Source organism: Heteronotia binoei, chromosome 7 (assembly GCF_032191835.1).
Source record: "Heteronotia binoei isolate CCM8104 ecotype False Entrance Well chromosome 7, APGP_CSIRO_Hbin_v1, whole genome shotgun sequence".
Classification (NCBI taxonomy): Eukaryota; Metazoa; Chordata; class Lepidosauria; order Squamata; family Gekkonidae; genus Heteronotia; species Heteronotia binoei.
In genome coordinates this window covers 49,967,899-49,986,142 of record NC_083229.1, presented here as the reverse complement: position 1 = coordinate 49,986,142, position 18,244 = coordinate 49,967,899, and the positions used below count along the sequence as shown (strand labels likewise).

At 41.0% G+C, this 18,244-nt stretch overlaps 1 protein-coding gene across 1 annotated transcript in view; it reads left to right on the top strand.

Moving 5' to 3' along the window:
• The first annotated feature begins 9,308 nt into the window (after positions 1–9,308).
• Positions 9,309–18,244, top strand: part of PKIA (cAMP-dependent protein kinase inhibitor alpha) — a 68,052-nt gene continuing 59,116 nt past the window's right edge. Inside the window, exon 1 of the mRNA XM_060243607.1 lies at positions 9,309–9,560. The gene's annotated coding sequence lies outside the window, so the exon portion shown is untranslated. The remainder of the gene's footprint in view (positions 9,561–18,244) is intronic.

The following is an 18,244-nucleotide window of genomic DNA, read 5'->3' as shown; positions in this document are numbered from 1 at the left end:
CTTCCAGAGGGCTTAAGTTTTGAATACAAAATAAAGAGACTTCAATTACAAGCACTCAAGAAATGACAAAGTTTTTGGATGAACATAAGGAATTTGGGGGTACAGAATGAAAATAAAAAATCATGATGGATTACAAATTAATATCTTGGAATGTAAAAGGACTAAACTCACCACAAAAAAGAAGGGCAACTTTTCATTGGATTAGGAAACAAAAATGTAATATAATTTGCCTACAAGAAGAACATATCAAACAAATGGATTATACATTTTTATGGAACAAACAACTGGGTGTGGAGTTTTATTCATTGGCTAGGGAGAAAAAAGGGGTGTTGTTTTTTTATGTTAAACAAGAATTAGACCCAAAATTGATTTTTAAGGACAATGATGGTAGCTATATTGCAGTGGAAGTGATGTTGAAAACTTTGTTATTGGGATTGTATGCCCCAAATGGAGCAAAAGACTCTTTCTTTAAAGACATTATGCAACAATTAGATCAAGTGATGTATGAGCAAATCATGATAATGGGAGATTTTAATGGAACAGCTAAAAATATTTTGGATAGATCTGGGGAAAAAAATAATGAAGGAAAACTACCAAAGTCATTTTTTTGATTTAGTGAAACAAGAAAGTTTGGAAGATATATGCAGGGAATTTAACCCCAAAGAACGTGACTATACTTTTCTTTTCAGCATAATTCTTTCTCAAGAATTGATATGTTATGGATTACAAAAGATCTTGGACTTATAACGAAAAAAATAGAGATTCTTTCTAAAATAGGGCAGACCACAATCCATTAATATGGTCTGCAAAACCTGTGAAAAAGACCCTAAGATGGCGGATAAATGAAGATTTGCTACAGAAAAAGGACGTAGTAGTGTCTCTGGAAAAGGAGGCTAAAGTTTTCTTTCAAATAAATGAAAAAGAGGACATTCAATTTCAAACTGTGTGGGACGCATACAAAGCAGCAATGAGGGGCATCCTAATTACACTGAACAATAAAGATAAAAGAGCCAAAGACAAACAAATGCTGGACATTCAGAAAGAGATTGGAAAAAAGGAGAAGGAGCTTAAAAAGAGACATGGGAAAAAGAAAATTATAAGGAAGATTACAATATTACAAAGTCAATCGAGACATTTATTATAAAAGCAAGTGGAATGGAATTTAAAAAGACTTCAACAGAAATCTTTTGAAGGAGCAAATAAGCCTGAAAAATACTTGGCCTGGCAAATGAAAAAAAAAAGGGAGAATAAAGTCATTAACAAAATTGTATCGGGAGTTAAGGATATTGTTGACCAGGAAGAAATTAAAAGAGAATTTTATAAATATTATGCCAAGTTGTTTAAATGCCAAAAGGTGGATAAGGGAAAAATTGACGCATATTTACAGAAAATCAAAGTAAATCCCTTAAATGAACCAACTAAAAAAGAAGAAACAAAAGCGGCAATTAATTCAATGAAATTGGGAAAGGCACCTGGTCCAGATGGTTTTACAGCAAAATTTTATAAAGTCCTCGCTGAGGCGCTATTACCAAAACTTCAGAAATTGATTAATATTATAAGAATAGATGGGGAAATACCTAATACATGGAAGAAAGCAGTAATTTCGTTGATACCAAAAGAAGACAGAGATGCCACGAATGTAAAAAACTATAGACCAATTTCATTACTAAACAATGACTATAAAATATATGCTAGAATTCTAGCAGAACGCCTTAAACAGTATTTGAACAATTTTATTAAAGAAGAGCAAGCAGGATTTTTTCCCAGGAGGCAAATTAGAGATAATATCAGAACAGTTATAGACATTATTGAATATTATAAGAAACATCCTGAAAAAGAAGTAGCATTATTTTTTGCAGACACAGAGAAAGCTTTTGATAATGTGCATTGGGATTTTATGTTTGCAGTGATGGAGAAAATGAGATAAGAATGATGAAGGCAATATATACTGAACAACAAGCAAGACTCTGTATAAATGCAGATTTAACAGAAAAAATGATAATTAGTAAAGGAACAAGACAAGGTTGCCCTCTATCTCCACTGATATTTATCATTTAGAGGTTTTGCTTATGCAAATTCAAGAATATAAAGAGATAGAGGGACTGAAATTGAGAGGTTTTTCTTATAAATACAGAGTGTTTGCAGATGATGTAATGTTTATAAATGAAAACCCCACTCTAATAATAATAATAATAACAATAATAACAATAATAATAATAATAATAATAATAATAATAATAATAATAATAATAATAATAATAATAATAATAATAATAATAATAATAATAATAATAATAATAATAAATTTATTCTTATATCCCGCCCTCCCCCGCCAAAGCGGGCTCAGGGCGGCTCACATGACACATGTAACACCACTGTTGCTTTGTTAGATACAAGAATATGGAGAACTGGCAGGCTTTTATATAAACAAAGAAAAATCTAAAAAATTGTGCAAAAAAATGTCAAAGAGCAAACAGGAAGAACTACAGAGGTTAACAGAGTGTGAAGTTACCGCCAAAGTTAAATATTTAGGTGTGGAAATCACAATGAAAAATATTGACTTGTACAAAAATAACTACAAGAAGCTTTGGCATAAGATTGATGGAGATCTGATAAAATAGAATAAATTGAACTTGTCTATACTGGGTAGAATTTCCACAATTAAAATGAATGTTTTACCAAGAATTATGTTCCTGTTCCAAACAATTCCAATAGTGAAGGATAATAAACAATTTAATAAATGGTAAAAGAAAATTTCAGAATTTGTATGGGCCGGGAAAAAAACCAAGAATTAAAATGAAAATTTTGACCGATGCAAAAGAAAGGGGAGGTTTCCAACTGCCTGATTTAAAGTTGTACCATGGGTTTCCGGTAACGGCACGGCGCTAACAGACATGTTTGTCGGAGCTCCGGCTCTGCAGCGTCTGTGCTGGTCTTTTGGGGGGGGTTCTTCAGCTGGTAAGAACTCGGTGGTGCCCCTGTTGGAGGGGCACTCATGCAAAGGAGTGCTGGGTGCTCTGTGCCGGTTTTTCTGAGCATAGAGCCCGTTCAACATATTACTTCAAGCCCGGATAGACCAGACGCCTTAATGGCGAATTAGCTGTGACCACCGAAGAAGGGCAGTAGGCGAAGCAGCATTTGGAGGACAGAATAAATGGTAAAGAAGGGGGAAAAAAGTATATCTGACCCTAAACTGGAAACATAAACGAAGGAAAGAACTTACTAAGTGCGTTGTTTTGCCCCTACTTTCGAGTGGAATCCGAAGCTGGGGGGAAAGAGACCTGGTTTGGCGAATGCACAAAGGTAGAAAGCAGAGGAGTGGTGGAGGACTACCTTGGCAGCAATGGCAGAGGTTGGGAGTCGTAGACTGGCTATGATTGTAAAAGTTTGTGAAGAGCACTGAGACAGAGGAGGTAAAGAAGGGGGGGGGAGGAAAGAAGCAGGAGATTTCTGACGATTTAAAGGGAGCCTTCACGAACTTCTTTTCCTCTCCCTTTTCCCATATGGGAGACTTTTGATGTTAGTATAGAGTTTCCAGGAACGCAAGGGCGGAGGTGAGGTGGAGAGGCTGGAATTCCATTGGCAGAGATGTGGAAGAACAGGAATGGATTTACTGAACTGGCTTTTTGAACTGGTAGCAGAAGAGAGGAGCAGAGATTGAGATTAAGAAGAGGAAGAAAAAGGAGAAGAAGAAGAGGAAGACAGAAGGATAAGCGGTTGGGAAACATTAAGGATTCAAAAACGACAGTTAACAAATAATTAATGGATTGAATAATTAACTATTGTTAATTTGATTACTGCTGATTTTCTGTATGATTTTCTATATGTAATGAGTTAATGTGAATTTCAGGTGAAGGGTGTTTGGTGGTAAAGAATAGTAATTTAAGGATATAAAAACCAGCTGGTATGTGAGAGTGTTAAAGGAAGGTGATGTATGAATTTTGAGTGAAGTAAGGCGAAGTAGTAGTATATGAATTGGAATTGGGGTGTCAGTAAGACCTTGGATAATAGAAAAATGAGTATGACATACAAGTAAGACAAAATAGATAGGTTAGTCCCACTATTGGCAACTTTAAAACTGATGGAGATAATGTCCTCACAGGAAGTTATAGAGGAAGTGCAGAATTCTATGCAATTGTATTTTATGAATGCATTGAGTCAGGTTCAGGCAAATCTGACAGAACAATTAGATGGAGTAAATAAGAAATTAGATGGCCTGCAAAAGCTATTGACGGAAGTAAAGAAAGAGATTCATGGCTTGACACAATCTGCAAAATATGTGGAAGGAAAATTGGAAGTAATAAATGAAAAGTCTGAGGAGATTGAAAAAGTTCAAAAATACGAAGGGGACAGATTAGTGAGAATAGAAACGGTGCAGGTAGTGCATATTTCAGGAATGCAGAATGTTCCAGAGGATAGGTATGACCATATAAAGGAGGTGATAGTAGCGATCTTGACACCAGTTCTTGGTATGAAGAAAAAGGAATTGGAGAAAGATATAGAAAATGGCTATAGAGCTTGCCTTATTTATTTCAAGGAACACCGCCTGCTGAGAGAGGTTTATATAAGGTGTATTAGGAGGAAAATGAAGGAATTGGTCTGCCAGACGATGAGAGACAAATCATTAAAGTTATATCGTTGGCATATTACACCAATAAAACTGAAGAAAGTGTATTCCGAAATTGCTGGTTGCTTTGTTGCAGGGAAACAAACTGATACCATGCAATTCACAAACAAAGTAAGATGATTTGAAATGCCAATGGTTTTTTTTCTTCTTTTTTGGACCACAGTGTAGAAAGAAAGTTTTCTTTTTCGTTAGTTCTAGACTTAGCTGAGGTAGATACTCTGATGGAGATACTAAGAGAAGAAATTAACAAATAGAAGGAAAATGGAACTTATTGTATGAAAGTATATTCCAAACTTGCTGGGGGGTTTTTTGTTGTTGCAGGGAATTAAATTGATACTGTGTAATTTATAAATAAAGTAAGATGACTTGAAATGCCAAATGTTCTTTTGGATCACAGTGTAGAAGAAAGTATTTTTGGTTGGTTCTAGACTGAGCTGAGGTAGATACTCTGATGGAGATATTAAGAGAAGAAATTAACAAATAGACAGATAGAAGGGAAATGGAACTTATTGTATGAATGGTTATGGGGGAAAGATAATAAGAATATAGTGTAAAAAGGGGTTAACTGTAGAATGTATGATTTGGTTTAGGTTAGAACAAAGGATTTGTATTCTAATGATATAAGTATATAATGCATCCCGCGGTCTACATCCCTAAGTTTATGTTTTGTGTATATGTATGTATATATATATATATTGTTGTTGTTAAATATAATAAAAAGTTAAAAACTCAAAAAAAAAATAAAGTTGTACCATGATGCAGTATGTTTGGTGTGGATCAAGGAATGGACGATGTTACTAAACAAAACTACTAGTACTAGAAGGTCATGGAAATGTTTTCGGTTGGCATGCTTATATGTGTTATGGGAAAAGTAAAATGGATGGTTTTTTCTTACATCACTATATAAGAAGCAATTTGATAAATACCTGGTCAAAATATAAAAGATATGGTGATGAGAGGAAACCGCTTTGGATTGTGCCAACGGAAGTAGTAAAGTTATATTCAGATACTAAGGAAGAGAAGTGGTTATCATATAAACAATTGTTAAAAATACATGGAGGAAAGGTGGAATTAAAATCGGCTGAAGAATTACAATATAAATATAACTGGCTCCGTCTTGCAGGCTCTACAAAATGGCAGTAGCTCAGGTATCATCATCACCATCATCACAGGTAGGTCCTGAATCTCCATAGGGAGCTGATTCCACCAGGCAGGGGCCAGGGCTGAAAAGGCCCTGGTCGAGGCAAGTCGGATGTCTTTTGGGCCAGGGTTTGTCAGGAGGTGTTGTGTAGTCCATCGCAATGACCTCTGGGGCATATATGGGGAAAGGTGATTCCTCAGGTATGATGGTCCCAGACTGCATAAAGCTTTAAATGTCAGTACCAAAACCTTGAAGGAGATTCAGTACTCAATAGGTTGCCAAGGCAACTGGCGCAGCATTGGCTGAATGCTTGTTCATAGAGGCAATACAGTTAGCAGCCGTGCTGCCGCATTTTGCACCAGCTGGAGTTTCCAGATCAGCCCCAAGGGCTAGCCTGTGTAGAGCAAGTTACAGTAAACCAACTTGAAAGTGACCGTTGTGTGGATCACTGTAACTAAATCCTGGGGGGATACATAGGGCCCCAGCTGTCTGGCCTGCTGAAGATGGTAAAAGGCAGATCCAGCAACTGCTTTGACCTGAGCCTCCATGGTAAATGAGACATCCAGTATCACTCCCAGACTCTTCACCTTCTGAGCCGGCACAAGAGATGCACCATCCAGGGTTGCGAATCGGAGGCAGTATAAGCACTATAAAGAATGTAGTTAATTAGAAAAGGCAAAAGTCCACTGACGATATATTTACCCCTTTCAGATCTGAACATTTCCAAACATTAGCAGAGTTTGTTAACAGAATTGTCCAAACAGGTGGCTGTTCATTCCTCAAAATCTTATTTAGTCCTCTAACTAGGCAACTTAACATTAAAGCAGTGAGTCATTTCCAGTAATTTTGCTTACTTGAGGTGTTATGATGTAAAATTATGCATTCACAAAATATACCTGAGTTTCAATGGACCAGTCAGTTACAAAGCTACTTTGTATATTAAATAGTATCAACAGGACAGACAACACATGTGCTTGAAAAGTGTGGCTTGTTATCGGCTTTCTGTAGATGCCCCTCTCCCCATTTTGATTGAACAGTCTCTGCAGACATAGCTACAGTATCTAGTGGAGGAAATCCATAAAACCTTCTTGGCAGGAACTTCATTTTGTATTGACACATTAATAATATAGAACTCAATAAATAACTATTAAAATAGCAGGCTTGCCTGCTTGTGGCTTTTCACAACAGTTGTTCATAATAGTAGTTTACGGTCTGGTATCTTGGAGGTCCTAAAACCCCACCATACTTGAGCTAAATATTATTGCAAAATTAATCACATAATTAGAGTTTTAAAAAATCGCTTTCAAAATCAGCATACTCAAGTCTCATTGGCTTCAGGAGGACTTACTCAAGAGTACAGCTTTCTCCAGAAATTTCAGTTTGTAGTTTGACTACTCTATGTGGTAATTGACATTTCCTCCCACACTTCGTTTAAGCAGCTGTGGGAAATATGCATAGTTTCCCCTGCATTCTTCATTTCATTCTTGTAACAACCCTGAGAGGAAGGTTAGGATGAGATCACCTGGGCAGCTTCATAGCTGAAAGCAAACAAAACAACTGTTTAGCCAAACAATGAAGATCTCTTACTAAATTAGAAAGTCTCTTGTAAGATATTCAAAGTCAAAATCCCCAATATAACAATACAAATTTGTAATAAAGGTCAATAATATAAAATTGGAATGTATAAAATATCTTCACAAATGCTGGTAATAACATCAGAGATCAAGATGAAACACTATACAGGACTTTACTTTTCCAAAGTCAAATACTTGCTTTCAATGTAGTCCAAAATTAATGAGTTTTCATCCAGAAAAGCAATTGTTAGGCTTGTTTTTCTCTTATATGTTTTGCTCTCTGTCTCTCTCAACATGCCCACTATCTTCATAGCTGGGCAGAGGTATGTCAAATCCAAGTTCCTCACTTTCAGTACTGCACCTACACTGACTGTCTAGTTTCTACAAGGAACAGGGTCTTTTCAATTGTGGCTATGGAACTATGAAACAAATGGTCTAGAAACACCCAACCATGTTCTTCCTTAGACTCATTTTGGAAACAACTGAAAACTTTTTTTTTCATTCCACAAGACATGTATTTAATGATTTTCGTGTTTTGCTTTTGACTCACATTATTAGAATATTTATATGTACCAAATTTGTGATTGCTTTACTACAACTAAACCTACATGTTAAATTGTATAGAAATGTGGTAAATACATAGCAAATTAACATAGTATCTGACTAACAGAAGAGTCAATAGTCCCATTTCAGCTAACACTCAGCATTGATTGAATGCTGGGGTTGGAAGCAAGATAGTCACAGAAACTTCCAACCATTTAAAGGTCCACATGAACATCATGCATGTGATTCTCTATATGTTCATAAGATTCACCTTAACTGGGAACCTCGCCGTCAAAACAAGGTTCCTAGTTGCATGGAGGGAGCCCTATGAAGGTACAGTTTTACTGCATGGGATCTATACAGGCTTTCAAATAAACGTGCATGGGTCAGGATCCAGCTTGCTATCAAGATCCAGCACTTCCTGCCATACAGTTCATTCTGTGCTACCTGCCATCTCAAAAGAGTGCACATGACTGTGAAACACAATCCTTGTGGAGTGGCTGTATTTCTGCATAGGGGTGCGACCTCAATCACCCCCAAAAATGGTTTTGTTAATTCCAGTGCTTAATTTCTGGAGACACTTAAGGTAACACCTACTCACCCCAGCCCTTCCCTTTGTTTCCAGGTATGGAAGGAATTATGGTTATTCTTTGGGGGAAAGGAAACAGTTCATTTTTTGTCCTCTGATATAAAGTGCTACTAGAAACAGTGGCCTGAAACAGGTAAGCATTCTGAGGAGTTGACTGAAAACACAGGAAACATTTGAACCTGACTGATGCGTTACTCATTATGAGTGAAGCAAAAATCACATCGGTGGCTTTGAGGGTTTTTGTTTATTTGGTGAATTAAATAAAACAAAAAACATTTTTGAAAAACGGTTATGGCTGAAACTCAGAGTGCTGTAAAGACCTACAGCAACCAAGAGACCCTAGGTTGTCTTTCCTTGAAAACGTTCAATAGGGAGAAATTCTTCCCCGGGAATTGTTCCCATCTCTCAACTTGTGAACGCATTTCACAGGACAAAAGATGCTTTCACCATCCGCTCTGTTGGATGGGAGGAGACTTCAGGTCACAGGTGTGAACCCTAGCTAAGTTGGAGGCATATTAAAGTCCAACTGACATCCCCTCCCATTCGCCCCCACCCCCAGGGACTAGAGAGCCAAATTGGAGGGGGGTGGAACAGACCATTTAGCACCAAAATCCGGGGTTGGAGCAGGAAGAGGGGAGCAATCAATTTGGGCGCAAAAACGAAACCTGCTCCCGAGAAAAGCCTCTTATACGTGCAAATCCTCAGCAGAAGCGTGAAGCTTCCCGCAGTCTATTGGAAGAGCACCATCCGTGCCGTCCTTTCCCGGGACATGAAAAGGCTGGTTCCCCCCTTTCCTCTCTCTCCGTGCGTAGGAGCCGAATGCGGTGATCCGGGGAGCGAGGGGAGGGGGGGGGAGGAGGAGGAGCAGGATGACTTCATGCAGCCGGAGCGCCGTGAATTTGGGCTCAGCAGCTGCAGCTGGATATGGTGGGGGGTGAATGACAGGCAGCACTACTGCCGGGCGTCTGCCCAGCGCACCCTCCCCCCCGCCTTGTATCGAAACGGCCGCCGCAGGGGATCGCCAAGAAGCATAGGCGGCCGCCGCAGGGAGAGCGAGGAAGATGCGTTGAATCGGTCGTCCGGAAGGTGAGTCGATGGCCGAGACCCGCTTTCCCCTCCGATGCTGGAGGCTGGCTGCCAGCCAGAAGGCAGCGGAGCCGGGCGAGGACGCAACACGTGCATTCCCGGCCGGCGGCGTGCGGAGGAGGGCGGCTATTTGCTCGCAGCAGCTGAAACTGCGTAGCTGGGGGTGGGGAAGCGGTGCTGCTCTTCCTCCTGGTGCTTCCGACCGGGAAGGCTTCTCTGCCGGAATTCAGGCAGGGATCCCCCACCCAGCGGAGCTCCCCCTTCTGCATCCTGGTGTAGGTGGCGGTGGAGGGGGGGGGGAGGGAGGAGGAGGTATGTCTGCTCCCCCGCGGACGACCGCTTACGTTGGTCGTTGCTGGGAGCTCAAGCGGCTCTGGGATTGAAGGGCAAGAGCCACCGGAAAGAGCCTGCCTTGCCTCAGTCCCTCGTTGTGCAAGAGGACACCCAAGGAGATGCTTCCCCGCAAGGGGCAGCGCTTGTTTTTCCTCCGCGTCCTAAAAATAGCCTGTGAGCGCAGGGGGCTGCCCGTCGTCGTTGTCAGAAAGGCAAGCCCGATCCGAAGCAAAGCCTGTGAAGGGTGTCCGGGGGGGGGGGGGGGGCGGTCTTTATTCCATCCACAACAAAAAATGAAGCCCATCACGATATACTGCACTCGTGGGACATGTGAGCACGCTCACCACACTGTTTCACAGCACAGAGAGCCGTCACGGGCATTAGGGTAGTATGTTGGGTTTGGGGCCAGGCTTGGGAGTTCGGAGTGGAGTAGGAATTTGCTCCTTCTGGAACCTGGGACAGTATTGTTGCCTGCCGGGTTTGTCCGTTGGGGGCTGCTGTTGTATTTAGATGTGCCCCTAAAGGCAGCTGCCATATTTGTTTTTGGTGCAGCAGCCATTTTAATGACATTTATGATACGTTTGCAGTGCTAATGGGTTTTTAAAAAATGGCAATATCAAAAGAGAATGCTATGGATGGATGGTGAGGGGTATACATTCTAGAGCCTATTTTGGAAATGTGTTCTGGAATTTGACTGTTAAAAAAACTATTGGTCTGATTGGGCCTATTTAGATCTCATGCTCAATATGGTGTATACACACACAGGATTACAGTTGAGGAAATAGGTGAGAGTGGGACTTCATGATATCAGTGGATTTACCATTATCTTAAAATCTTTAAATGATGGGGTTCCCCACCATCTATTTTTAGAGTATGTTTTAATGGGCTCTTGAATCTCATGCATGTTCTTCAGCCACAGATAAGATGCCAGGCAACAGCCCCCACATTTGCTGTTGGATGCTTTCAGTGTTGGAAACATTTGGCTTAAACCCACAAACTGGTGGCTGTCTAAAAAAGCTATAATTTCTTTCCAGCAATGGAAAATCCTTTCTGCTCAAAACATGGATTTTGTGCCAGAATGTGCAATATGTTATGTCAATAGTCTGTTCAGCACAAAGTAAGCTTCCTTGTATGTCTGTTAGAAGCAGCTCTCTGGGAGTCAATGGTGGGCAATTTATTTGGTTTAGCAAGTGTGGGTAAAAATGGAAATGCATGCTGGGAGCCATTCTTGGTTCTGCCTCCATATTTTATTAATTTGTATGACATCTATAGGCTCATCACTGTTTTCATTCTCCTTGTTCAAGAATGAGCACTGCCCGTCAAACTGTATCTTTGTTCTGATTAAGCTAGAAGTTATTTGCTTTAGAGCAGGGTTTCCCAAACTTTTCTTTCCCGTGGCCTGGTGTATTAACACTTCTCCTTCGTGGCCCACTAAAATTTGGGGGTGGAGCCGGGAGACAGGAATTATGTCATTTCCTGTGGTGTCACGGACCAAGTGATGTCACTTCCAGGACACACTGAACCAAAACTCTACCTTTTCCTGTGATGTCACTTCCAGGGCACTCCCCCAAACCTGCCTCTTCTTCGGAAGTAAATTCATTTTCAGAAAAATCTCTCTGAAACTCTTGCTGAGCCAAAATGGGGGTGGAAAGTGGGCGGTCCTATCTTTTCACCCTCACATCTGCATGCACCTATCTGTTTGTGTATTCTTCTTCACCTTGCAAGCACTCCTAATGCCCATGTTCAATTGCCTGCACCACCTACACATCCCTTCCTCAACAGCACTGGCCAGTGTATGCAGTTGGGAGTGCTGTTGCCATTGCCATCAGGAATGCTAGCACTGTGTACCACCCACACTGGGCCCTGGTAGTTGCTCTACCTCAAAATATGCTGACACATTTAGTAGGCCCTTCCTTCAGCTGCTACTACTGGAACCCTGCCTCAAGCTACAACCAAGCTTGCTTGGTTTCAAGAAAATCTTTCGACAGCTATTTTTCATACTTTTTTTTGGTTGAAACACTGGGAAATTGCTGTGAAAGATAGCAGAGAATTGTACAGCAATTAATGAATTAATTTCAAGTTATATGAAGTTCATACAAGCTTTTCTGCAGTTATCCCAAAAAGGATATTTATGAGGGGCTTGCAGCTTTTTACTGGCTGTGTTTCCCATGCCTTTAAAAGCAACCTGTTGTGCAGATACTTAGCCAGTGAACTACTTTAATCCTTTTTAATATCTACAGGAGGAGTTTAATTTTGGTGTCAAACAGCTGTTAAAAGTAGGACCAGTAAAATGGTGCCAAGTTCATAGTACCATCTCTTCCAGTGCTGTTGAGATATATCGCAGTAATCTCTTTCTGCCCCACACCTCTTACTCTCACTCACTTACACAGAAATCTCATAGAAGGCCAACTAGCTACAACTGGGGGTGCCAACTTTTCATTGGCAGAGCTCCTCTGTCTGCAACAACAGTATGAGGGACAGAAAAGTTTCATCCAGCAAAAATGGAAGGAAAGAATGAAATGGAAGGAAAGGAAAGGAAAAAGAAAAGAAAGACATGGAAAGAAAGAACATAAACATAAGAGAAGCCATGTTGGATCAGGCCAGTGGACTATCCAGTCCAAAATTCCCTCATACAATGCCCAAAAAGCACCAGAATGTCCACCAGTGGGGCCAGGACACTAGAAGCCCTCCCACTGTTGCTTCCCGCACTCCCAGCATCAGGAATACAGACAGAGCATCACTTGCAGGGAAAGAAAGAAAGGGGTGGCCAAAGGGAAAAAAGCCTTCCTCACCATCAAATGACCCCAGCCAGCAAAAATTCTGCCCAGGGGTCATTTGTAAAAAACCCCCAGCTACTGGAATGCCCACTCCACACCCCTCCCAGCTGAAAAAAAAACACACATCCTTCTTTGCCACCCAGGCCTCCCAGGGAAATCTCCCCAAAAGAACATACTGCAAGGCACATGAAAGCTCATACCTTGAAGAACACTTAATGGGTCTAAAGTGCCAGTGGATGCCAGCTTTTCTCTCAAACACTGGGAGTGGGGGAGAAGGAAGGAGAGGCAGCTCAGCTCCTCTCTGCACAACACAGAGACAGGGCGGGGCTAGCTTTGGCTTTTCTTGTGACCCGGTAGTGAGGCTTCCATGGCCTGGTACCGGGTCATGACCCTGCAAATGGGAACACTGCTTTAGAGTACTCCTAGAAATGGTACACTCTGCCCTGCTCTTCCCTGTTTGTTGGGTACCAAAATGAATGCTTCCTGGAACTGTGTATATAGTGGGCTGTTTCACAATCCAAATCTGTTCTTCTTACATCCTGCTCTTTAGTGTTGGTACATATCTCCTTTGTCAGAGCAATGTCTGGAATAAAAGGACCAGAATTGCAAAAATTTGTATTGGGCGTATTTAGCTAAGCAGCTAATTTAGTCTGTGTTCTTGAACTCATACCAGAGCCTCACTTATCTAATTGGTCTGGATATGGCCATAACATTTGAATGTTCAACGTGGTGACGAAGCAGATAAGACTGAATTTGGAATTCAAAGCACATTTTCTGAACCACAAACACTGCCTTCTAAGAAAATATTCAAAAAACTAGAAGCTGCATTTTAGATTGCTGCCTGTTTCTGGCATATACTTGGTATATGATATGCAGACATTAATGCAGTTTCATAAATATCAAGTTCTTGGCCTTTTGAGTGGTTTCACCATCAGAAAAGTTGGTTGAATCTATGTATACACATGCCAAATTCCAGGTATCTGGGAGTAGATTCCTAACCAATTGAAAGTATGTTTTGCATCGTCTATTTTGAGGGAAAGGTGTAAAAGTGCCCAGTTTTCAGATTTGCTAATATTTGCAGTGTCTTGGACTTATGCATTTAGTTCTGGGGTTCTAATAATTTAGATTGTCAGAATTTGGGACCCACAGGTGACTGCCTATACTAAATGTATTGCTCATGCGTGTACACACACACATAAAGGAGGTTGAAAGTACCAAGATAAACAGAGATAACAAGATAAAGCAAAAAGAGGATGGCAATACAAAATAATGCCTGTTTATGGAACACTAAACATGACTAACAACTACCAAGTAATTATACTTCTTTAAAAGTTTTTTTTTTAGATACATCCACAGTTTTCATTCTTTAGACCCTGAGAAATACTGTCTTGTTCTTTTAATTAATTCTAACTCTTCACTATTCATTGTGCTTGTCCTTTGACATTGTTTCCTTTAAATATAGCAGCCCTGTAGGCAATGATGAGAAAATACCTTACATCCATTCATTCTCCTGTATAACAGCTATCCTGTTGGGCCTCTATACATTTTAGGTGATAATGTTAAGGAGCATTGGATGAGCATTTGCTTGACAGTGCAGCTAATGCTCTTAAGTCCCATAATGGACTTGCAAGAGTAGAAGAAGGGATGGAGCTGGCAGTGAGAGGCTGATGCAGCACTTGAATCCTTTTGTGAAATGGTCGATCGCTGTCGCTGAGTAGCTGATTCAGGTGATGTTCCCATCTTTAAGCAAAGGTGGCTTTTAGGTTAAAGAAATCAGTTTCCCTGAATCAGTTGAAGGTAGCTGAGAATTTTTGCTAGGGATGTTATACAGGCACACAAAGAGTTCTGCTTTCGTTGCTGAGTCTATACAGGCACATTTTGCGGGTTACAACTTGGTCTTTTAGTCTACTTGTGAAGAACAGGCTAAGAGTAGGACTGCTGTCCCTTTTAATTGTTCTGTAAAAGAGAGAATTTTGGCCTCTTGTCAGTAAATCACTCTGCTGACAGGATGATTGAAGGGAATACCTGCTGAAATGTGTACTTTGATGCAACTATTAAAGGTACAGAAACTGTGCTTGAACTGTCAAGGTTTCCGTCCTCCTTGGTCACCTTTTTGTGGTGAGTCTCCTTAGCTGCTAGTTTTGAAGGCTGCAAAGGGGTCCTTTACTGAAGAATCCCCATAGCCCCTCTTGCCTGGATTTTTCCACCATGTCTCTCAGCAGCTACATACTTGACATAGGAGGGCAATCTAGACTCCAGCTCTGTGTTGCTTTGTGTAGTATATCCAGATCCACCCATGTTCTAATCCCAGGATGATTGTCTCTTTGGCTTCTCCATGCCCTTCCCTCCACTTCATGCACCTGTTTTGAGTAGATACTCTTTCCTGTCAATGTCTCTTGCCACCCCCTAAGAGTTCTAGCTGGTTCCAGTTTGATGGTAAGGAGCCAAAAGATGGACTACTTTAATCAGCAGTAGCAAACTCATACCCTGTGATATCAGTTGGCTGTGAAAGGAGTTTTCTGGTTCCTGAAATGATTGCCATAGACTGTAGAAAAAGCCTGGAGCCCTCAGCAAGGCCAGATTTAATGTCTTCCAACAATACCAGATCCAATGATTCCAGCTGTACAGCCATCCTCTTCAAGACTTTAATCCAATCAATCCAGTTTGCAAAAGATGCAGCAGCCCATGGAAATGTAGTTGACATACTACTGTCAAGACAACAAAACTAGTTCATAAGATTTACATGCCAGATTCGTTGAAAAGGAGATCTTTGCCTGTTGTAAAAAATAAAGCTTACTTCTTTCATTAAATGCCTCCCTACTTTTTGCCATAATGGAATGTACTCTATATTAATAATCTATATAACAATTTGTAGGAGCAGAGTGGGGTAGATTGGTGGTTTATAAAAGCCATGGAGGGAGCGTAGAATTCAGGAGCATCAAGGAATGGGTTTGTAACGTTTAAGAGCTCCCCTACCTTTCCTGTGGGAATCTGAGCACTGTACAGGTGTCTGATCACATGCTGTATCTGCTCATTCCACTGATTTGATATTGAAAGTTAAGCAGGGCCTGTGTTCGGGATTACAGTGCCAAAATTTGTGATGTGCTACTTTATGTCTGTATGTTTTCATGCTGTGAAAAGCTGCATCAGTTGAATTTCTGCCTGTTGTGAAGCTATTTATTGTGTAGAAGCATTGGAAGGAGAAAAGGCAACAGCCTAGGTCTTAGGCTTTCACTGTGTTCCTGTCTAAAGTCTGATCTTCACATATAGCTGAATGTGGTGTTAGAATTCTGAGATGGTAGAATGGGATGTACCATGTCAGTCCGTAGTGCTAGGTATCACAGCTTTATTGTTTCCCCCATAGAAAAATTCATTTCCTTCTCCCCAGAAGCATACCAGGGAGTCTAGCTTTTAACATGCTATGCTAGTTTTCTCCTCAAAAGGAATGGTTATTGTGGGAGAACTCTGAAGAATCTAATCTTTACCCTGCAGTCTGAAGTAGTTCAGTCCATTTTCTTGCCTTAAGGCCCTGCTGTGTGATTATCACTTCTTTCTGTTGCATGTCTGGACCAGACCTGAGGAACTAAAGTTAAATATATGCCTGGTCATAAATAATGCTTTGCAGAAATGCTTGGTGGTAACCAAAGCCTGTTACCATCAGGAGTAAAATGGTTTATAGATAGGAAAGGAAAGGTCCCCTGTGCAAGTACCAGTCATTTCCGACTCGGGTGACATTGCTTTCACAACATTTTCACGGCAGACTTTTTATGGGGTGGTTTGCCATTGCCTTCCCCAGTCATCTACACTTTCCCCCCAGCAAGCTGGGTACTCATTTTACCGACCTCGGAAGGATGGAAGACTGAGTCAACCTCGAGCCGGCTACCTAAAAACCCAGCTTCCACTAGGGATCGAACTCAGGTTGTGAGCAGAGTTTAGGACTGCAGTCCCTCAGCTTTAACACTCTGAGCCACGGGGCTCTTCTGGTTTATAGACAGCAATTACATTATTTTCCTTTCAAGACAGTATCTTGTGAAGACTGGTGGAAGTTCATATTAATGCTGAAGAAGAGATTACTGAAGTTCAGCTGTATTTATTGGTATGAATTTATAATTTATCTAAATATTGTGGTTGCTTGAGATATGCTAGGGAATGTATGTATAAAGTGCCATCTAGTCACTGCTGACTTAATGGCAACCCCAGCAAGTGGTTTTCAAGGTCACTGAGAAGTAGAGGTAGTTTGAGATTACCTTCCTCCACAGAATCCTTCTTGGTAGTCTCCAATGCAAGTACCAACCCTGTTTACCTTCCAAGATTGAGCTATACCATGCCACCTTCCCTCTTGTGCTTGGGAATATGTACCCTAAAACAGGTAAGTTATTTACATTCTTGTTGGAAACAGAGCAATTTTTAGCAGAAAGAAAACTGAACAGAAAAGAGCTGGGAAGACACCCCACTGCCACCACAGGTCTTCTGTTTTCAGCTGCAGCTTTAGTGGCTGAATTTTGTGAAAAGGGAAGAAAATCCATTTGCGGTACTGATATTTTGTTCACTTCTAATAATGTCCCTGCAGCCTGGCAAGCATCAGCAGGCAGGGTTGTCTTTTTGAAGCAGATGTTAGCGTGGGAGAATGGAGAAGCTACTTCGCAAAGTGAGGAGGAAAATACAGAGGAGATGTGGGAGGGCAAAGAGGCAATGTCAGTTTGCATGGAAAAGAAAGATTAATTAAGTGCAGCAAGAGAGTAACTTAAAGCCTTAGCCGCTACTGTATGTCTTCTCATGTTATATGTTGAAATAAAAAGTTAATCTGGTTCAGCTCTACATCCTGGGTAGAGGTTGTTCCCTTCATTCTCTGCTTTCCTGCAGTCATCTTCTTAGGCTGCCTCTCTCACATTAGGCAAATAAGATTTAGCTAGGTTCTGACAAAAAGCTTTCCCCTTCTTCTGACCCCCCCCCCCCCCAGCTCTTTGCAGACTTAGTGTGTATGTGGGGCAGATTCCCTACATTCCTTTCGGATTTACCCTGGCTGTCATTCTGAAAATATAACCAGCAAGAAAAACTACAGGGTTGTGCTGGTAAAGTTGATTTTAGACATGACTAAGACAAAACTGTCTTGAGTAGGGTGAGCCTGAATGATAGGAAACTGTGCATTGCTTTCTTTTCTTGCTTAATTGCTTGCTTTTTACTGTAGATCTGTAGAGTGTAGGGTTGCCAATCTCCAGGTGGGGGCAGGGGATCCCCCAGTTTGGAGGCCCTCCCCCCACTTCAGGGTAGTCAGAAAGCGGGGGGAGGGGAGGGAAATGTCTTCTGGGAATTCTATTATTCCCTATGGAGATTTATTCCCATAGAAAATCATGGAGAATTGATCCGCGGGTATCTGGGGCTCTGAGGGAGCTGTATTTTGGGTAGAGGCACCAAATTTTCAGTATAGCATCTAGTGCCTCTCCCCAAAATACCCCCCAAGTTTCAAAAAGATTGGACCAGGGGGTCCAATTCTATGAGCCCCAAAGGAAGGTGCTCCTATCCTTCATTATTTCCTATGGAAGGAAGTAATTGAAAAGGTGTGCCGTCCCTTTA